We start from the raw sequence: 6,530 nt of genomic DNA, 5'->3' as shown, positions 1-6,530 counted from the left end.
GACGATTAATTGGTGTTAATCGCGATACTATACACTGCCAATATGATAAGGAGCCTATGGGTCACACACATAGAAGATAATTTAAGATCCAAGAAGAAAGAAGGGCGTTTTCGTCTTTTAAGGCAAAGGGATATTTTGGTAATTTCACAGTGCAATTAAATTTGCTGAGGTCGTAGCCTTTATTTAATTTGTTAGAAAAATTAAATAAGTGAAATTACGTTTTAAATGTGTGTTCGCACATATTTAAATGTATTATCATTATTGTTAAATGTTAATATATATTTAAATATATATTAATTGATTTTAATTGAGATAATGATGAAAAAAAAAATTAAATTGGGAGTGTTTAGCAACATGGGGCATTTGGGTTGGAGCCCAAGCCTATTCCATATGGGATTAGGGCAAATTGATTAACTATAAAAAGAAAAGTGTGTGTGTGTTAATGATTTAGATGAATTAATTTTTCTTTGAAATTAAAACATAGCAGCCCCCTTGAAAACACTCCCATGACAGAAACACTTTGTGTTTGAAATCGATTCAATTTGATTTGCTTTCTTCTTAATCTTGAAGCCAAAGAAGATCTAGCAAATCCCTCTTTGGTTCTTTTGAGATTGTCTTCGTGTGGACTGCGCAAGTTCGATCCTACACTTGGATCGGTAGCAAAACATTCGTCGACAAATTTGGAGGAGCCTCCAACGTGCGTTTGTTTCTCTTAACTCATGTTTAATATTTCTGCAGATTCTTATTATGATAAAATTGTAAAATTATACCCTTGATCTTGGCTCATGTAAACGATCCTATTATATTTTTTTTTTTTTTTTTGTTTCTGCTGCGTATACGGGACCGTTTACTAACAACCAGGAGTGATTAATCCTTTGTTGATCCACCATAGCCATAGTATACTTCTCGATGTAACCAATCACCACTGTTTTGGTAATCCCTAAAAGAGACGACATTAGGCTAGTGTCAAATCACATCGATATTTACACACGACACTTTGGTGATCTTAAGTCTAAGGACCACATGCACCACCATATGTAAGAGGATATATTCCACAGACACTGAGTTTACCATCTCGTGTGGAATCCTCTAATGAGTCATTCGAGTGTACTTGCACAAGCAAGCACCCATGCGTTGCACTAGGTTGATGCCCACAACCTTGACATGTGAGATCTGTCACTACCTTTCGATAGGGTCATTCAACACAATGATAACCTCTCCGTATAATCTGTGTCCTTGGTTAGATTTATACTATGACTACGGGCGGTTTAAGAAGGGCCACCTTGTGCTCATAGGGTTCTCACAATTAAGATTTATAACACTTAATTCCCTCGTCACTGGCTCCAACCTTTCTAAGGACATATACTATTTTTTTTACGCACAGTAAATAGATGCTATAGTAAATGCTTATAAATAAGTGATGCCTTTTATTAATTAATTTGAAATGAGTTTACAAGAGCTAAGTCATTGGCTCTAATGCACCTGCTTTATCAATCTCCCACTTGCACTATAACCAATCATTCATATATTTAATCCCATATGATGTTATGTGTCTATCATGCTTCTACTACAACAGAGCTTCCGTAAGTGGGTCTTCGATGTTATCATTAGTAGGTACTCTGTCGATTTGTACGTCACCTCTCTTCACAATTTCTCTGATGAGATGGTATATCCGGAGTATGTGCTTTGATCGTTGGTGAGATCATGGTTCTTTAGCCTAAGCTATAGCACAATTGTTGTCGCAGTAAAGTACAACTAGATCAACAATGCTCGGAACCACCTCTAGTTTAGTCATGAACTTCTTAATCCAAACAATCTCTTTGGCGGCATCATCCAATGCAATGTACTCGGCTTCCGTTGTAGAATCCACTACAATGCTTTGTTTTGAACTTTTCTAGCTAACTGTAGCCTCATTAAGATAGAACACGTAACCTGACTGCAATCGATAGTCATCCTTGTTAGTTTGAAAACTGGCATCATTGTATCCTCTTATAGTGAGATCTTCTTCTTCTCCTCCATAAACCAAGAACATATCTTTAGTCCTCGTAAGGTACTTAAGGATGTTCTTGACTGCTGTCTAGTGTGTTTCACTAGGATCTGATTGATATTTACTACAAATGCTCAAGGCATATGAGACATTAATCCTAGTACATAACATGGTGTACATTATGGATCCAACTGCCGAAGCACAAGGAATACCTCCAATCCTATCTCTCTCCTCTTGTGTTTTAGGACACATATCCTTAGAGAAATACACGTCATGTGACATTAGAAGATAACCTTTCTTTGAATTTTCCATACTGAATCTTTTCAGTACTTTGTCAATGTATGTATTTTGACTTAGGCCTAGTAACCTATGAGATATATCACGATAGATCTTTATACCAAGGATGTAGGTTGCTTCCCCTAAGTCCTTCATGGAGAAGCACATGCATAACCAAGTCTTTAGCATTTGCAAGTTTGGTATATCATTCCCAATGATCAATATGTCATCGACATATAACACTAGGAATGCCACTACACTCCCATTGATTTTCTTGTATACACAAGGCTCGTCTTTATTTTGTCTAAATCCAAATTGCTTTACAGATTCGTCAAAACGAATGTTCCAGCTCCTTGATGCTTGCTTGAGTCTATAAATTGATCTCTTCAACTTACATATCTTCCTTGCTTGTCCATCAAGAACGAAACCATCAGGTTGCATCATTTAGACATCCTCTTCAAGGATTCCGTTCAAGAAAGCAATTTTGACATCCATCTGCCAAATTTCATAGTCATGGTATGCAGCAATAGCTAGCATAATTCTAATGGAATTTAGCATTGCTACTAGAGAAAAGGTTTCATCATAGTCAATCCCATGCTTTTGTTTGAAACCTTTTGCTACCAGCTGTGCTTTATAGGTTTGAACATTTCCATCCATGTTAGTCTTCTTCTTGAAGACCCATTTACACCCTATTGACTCCTTTGGGTGGATCCACCATATCCTATACTTGGTTCTGGTACATGGAGTCCATTTCAAATTTCATGGCATCAAGCCATATTGCGAAGTCTGGATTTAACAAAGTATTGTTGTAGGTTCTGGGCTCATCGTCTTGATAGACCAATACATCGCCACTTTGAGTCACAAGAAAACCATACCTCTCAGGCTCATGACGTATTCTCCTAGACCTACGCGGCTCTTGTGTCGGAGGTTCGCTTTGTTCCACTCCCTGTGGAGCGATCTCCATGATGTTAAGCCATCTCTGATGGCATATCATCTTGTCCGTTGTTTGATGCATCTTGTGGCTCTAGAACCTCATCGAGTTCTACCTTTCTTACACCATCTTCTCTTTGAAGGAATTCCTTCTCTAAGACTCCAGTTCGAGCAACGAAAACTTTCTGCTCAACTGGATTGTAGAAATAGTATCCCCTTGTCTATTTAGGATATCCCACAAAGATACATTTCTTTGACTTTGGGGCAAGCTTGTTCAAAGTCAATTTCTTAACATAAGCATCACAACCCTAAACTCTTAGATGAGACAAAACGAGTTTTCACCTGTTCCATATTTCACATGGTGTCTTATCCACTGATTTTGACGGTACATGATTCAGTGTATATGTCGTAGCCTCTAGGGCATAGCCCCAAAACAGTGTGGGTAAATCTATGAAACTCATCATTGATCAAACCATATCCAACAAGGTTCGATTCCTCCTCTCAAACACTCCATTGTGTTGAGGTGGGTAAAGAGGTGTGAGTTGAGATATAATCCCATATCTTTTTAAGGTATGCATCAAACTCTGAGCTTAAGTATTCTCCTCCCCTATTGGATTAGAGAATCTTGATATTCTTGCCCAGTTGATTCTGTGCTTTGTTCTTGAATTCCCTAAACTTGTCAAAGGATTCTGAAATATGTCTCATTAAGTAAACATATCCAAATCTACTAAGGTCATCAGTAAACGTGATGAAGTAAGAATATCCACCTTTGGCTTGTATTGATAGCGGTCCACATACATCACTATGGATGATGCCTAACAATTCCTTTGCCCTTTCACTATGTCTAGTAAAAGGTGACTTGGTCATTTTGCCTGCTAGGCATGACTTGCAAACCTCATAAGACTTAAAGTCAAATAGGTCCAAAACTCCATCCTTATGGAGTTTTGCTATGCGAGTCTAGTTCACATGACCAAGCCTAAAATGCCATAGGTAAGTTGATTAAAGCCATCAACCTTGGCTTTCTTATTCTCTATATTGAAAATCTCATTATTATTTAATTCCATAACATACAAACCATTATGTAATCTTGCAATTCCATATTGAATGCCATTAAAACTAATTGACATCAATCCATTAGTTATCATAAACTGATATCCAACATTGTCCAAAGCGGACACAGAAATAATATTCTTTGAAATTGAAGGAACATAAAAATAATTTAAAAGTTCTAGTTCAAGGCCTGAAGGCAAACATCAATAATAATCTCCTACAGCTAATGTAGCAACATGTGCTCCATTCCCAACTCGTAGGTCTACCTCTCCTCGACCAAGTAATCTACTCCGTCGCAGTCCCTGCACAGAAGTGCAAATATGAGAACCATATCCTTTGTCAATAACCCAAGATGTAACATGAGATACATTGATTTCAATCATGTACATACCTTTAAAAGAAGATGTAGTCTTCTTCCTTTCTAGGAAGGCCTTGCAATGTTTCCTCTTGTGTCTAGGGTTTCCATAGTGAGGACAAACATCCTTCCTTTCAATAATTCCTTCTATCTTATAAGCATCTTGATTCGTACTTGAGTCAGCTTCAACTATCGTCAAGGCTTTGGACATTTCCATGTCTATCTCATAAGTCTCCAACAAATCCAAAACTTCTTGTAAGGTTTTAGTCTCACCCTTCTCAACAAAATCGTTGACAAATTAATCAAATGAACTTTGCAAGGACTACAAGATTAGCTTTACTGCTAAATCCTCACTTAGTCCATAATCCAAAGCTATATATGTATTTAAATACTCAGCAATCTTGAGTATGTAAATACAACTTTGGTACCTTCATCCGTCTTGCTCCTGAATAGTATCTATGACACCTTATACCTTTCTTTGTTCCGAAGGGTATAACTCATTGCAAGTAAATCCATATTTTCATACTACCTTTGCAGTATTGGTGTCATGGATGCCAACAAGATGCTCCTTGTGAGTTCAGCCTTATTATCATGTATGCCTTTATCATACACATACCCAATTTGTTAGATGGAACTATTTTTAGGCCCTGGTAATAGAGCCTCCTCGATGGTATATAATTCTTTGTGTGACCTTAATACATCATTGATACTATAGTACCATTCCACAAAGTTTTCACCATCGAATTTGTTTCCTAGATTAATGATCGATCGTACTGATTCTATCTTCATTATGGAAATCTATAAGTACAAATTAAACAGAGTTAATAATCTTTTATTAATTAATAAGGCCTTTTTATCAATTAATATGCTCCCACTATTTTTGTTCAAGTTAATAGCCCTCACTATTAAACTCAGGAAGGTCCATCATTCTTCCTAGTGGGTCAAAATCCCATCATTCCTAATTTGACCTCTTATGGGGGCAAGTAGACCAAAGGAGGATGAGTAGGTAAGCCACAAGCTCTAGCTTACACCATTTAATAGCACCAACTAATTAAACTCAAATGTAAATATTGCAAACAAACCAATTACACAATCCAATTGCACCAACCATTAGCCTCAAATGTAACTTTCGGATCGGTGAGTTTGGACACTACATGCCCACTTTTGCATTTTAAATATACACTGCTCTACCATGCCTCTAGTTGTACTTATCAACCCTTCGCGGAGGTGAATCCAGAAAAGTACGCCTAGTTAAGTCATAACCCATCACCATTAAGGAAAAACTCCAATGACGATTAACCTCCCAAAAGTAGAAGAGGCTCCCTGCGGGGGCAAGTGAGACCACAATGAATGATGGTTTGATTAATCTCATGGGATGGAAGGTTCAATTTATTTTTGACTTAATATCTTTTATGAGGGGTTCATGCTTTAAAATCTCAACATTTTAATTATCTTATTTAGCATGTTATCGTTTGGCATTCAACCTTAGCATGCTTCTACAAATAAGACACTCCATAAACTCGTGTTGGTACATGGCCATTCTAACACCAATTTCCTCGAGCTTAGAGGAAGTTGGTAGGTCACCCTAGGTTTATTATTCTATTACAATGAATAAAACATCTTCGGGATTCGTCACGCCTTCACCTCATCTTTAAAGCTCATTCTACTTTACAAATAAATTTAAAGAAACCTCAAGTTACATTCGAGGGGATTTAGATTAGAAAAGAATTTACATTGAAGTAAGGCATGACACGCAAGCCCCATTTAAAACAAACAAATCCAAAATAATAAAACCTAAGGTCTATGGCCGAATACGAAACACCATGCATAATAGACACCAATTATACAATGCATAAATTCAAATTTACCATATTTGAATTGTCAGGTATATTTCACTTTACCCTTTTTTATTTTAGTAGAGTTTCATATTGG

This window comes from Pistacia vera, unplaced genomic scaffold (assembly GCF_008641045.1).
Source record: "Pistacia vera cultivar Batoury unplaced genomic scaffold, PisVer_v2 Contig965, whole genome shotgun sequence".
Taxonomy (NCBI): Eukaryota; Viridiplantae; Streptophyta; class Magnoliopsida; order Sapindales; family Anacardiaceae; genus Pistacia; species Pistacia vera.
This window is presented reverse-complemented; position numbering follows the sequence as displayed.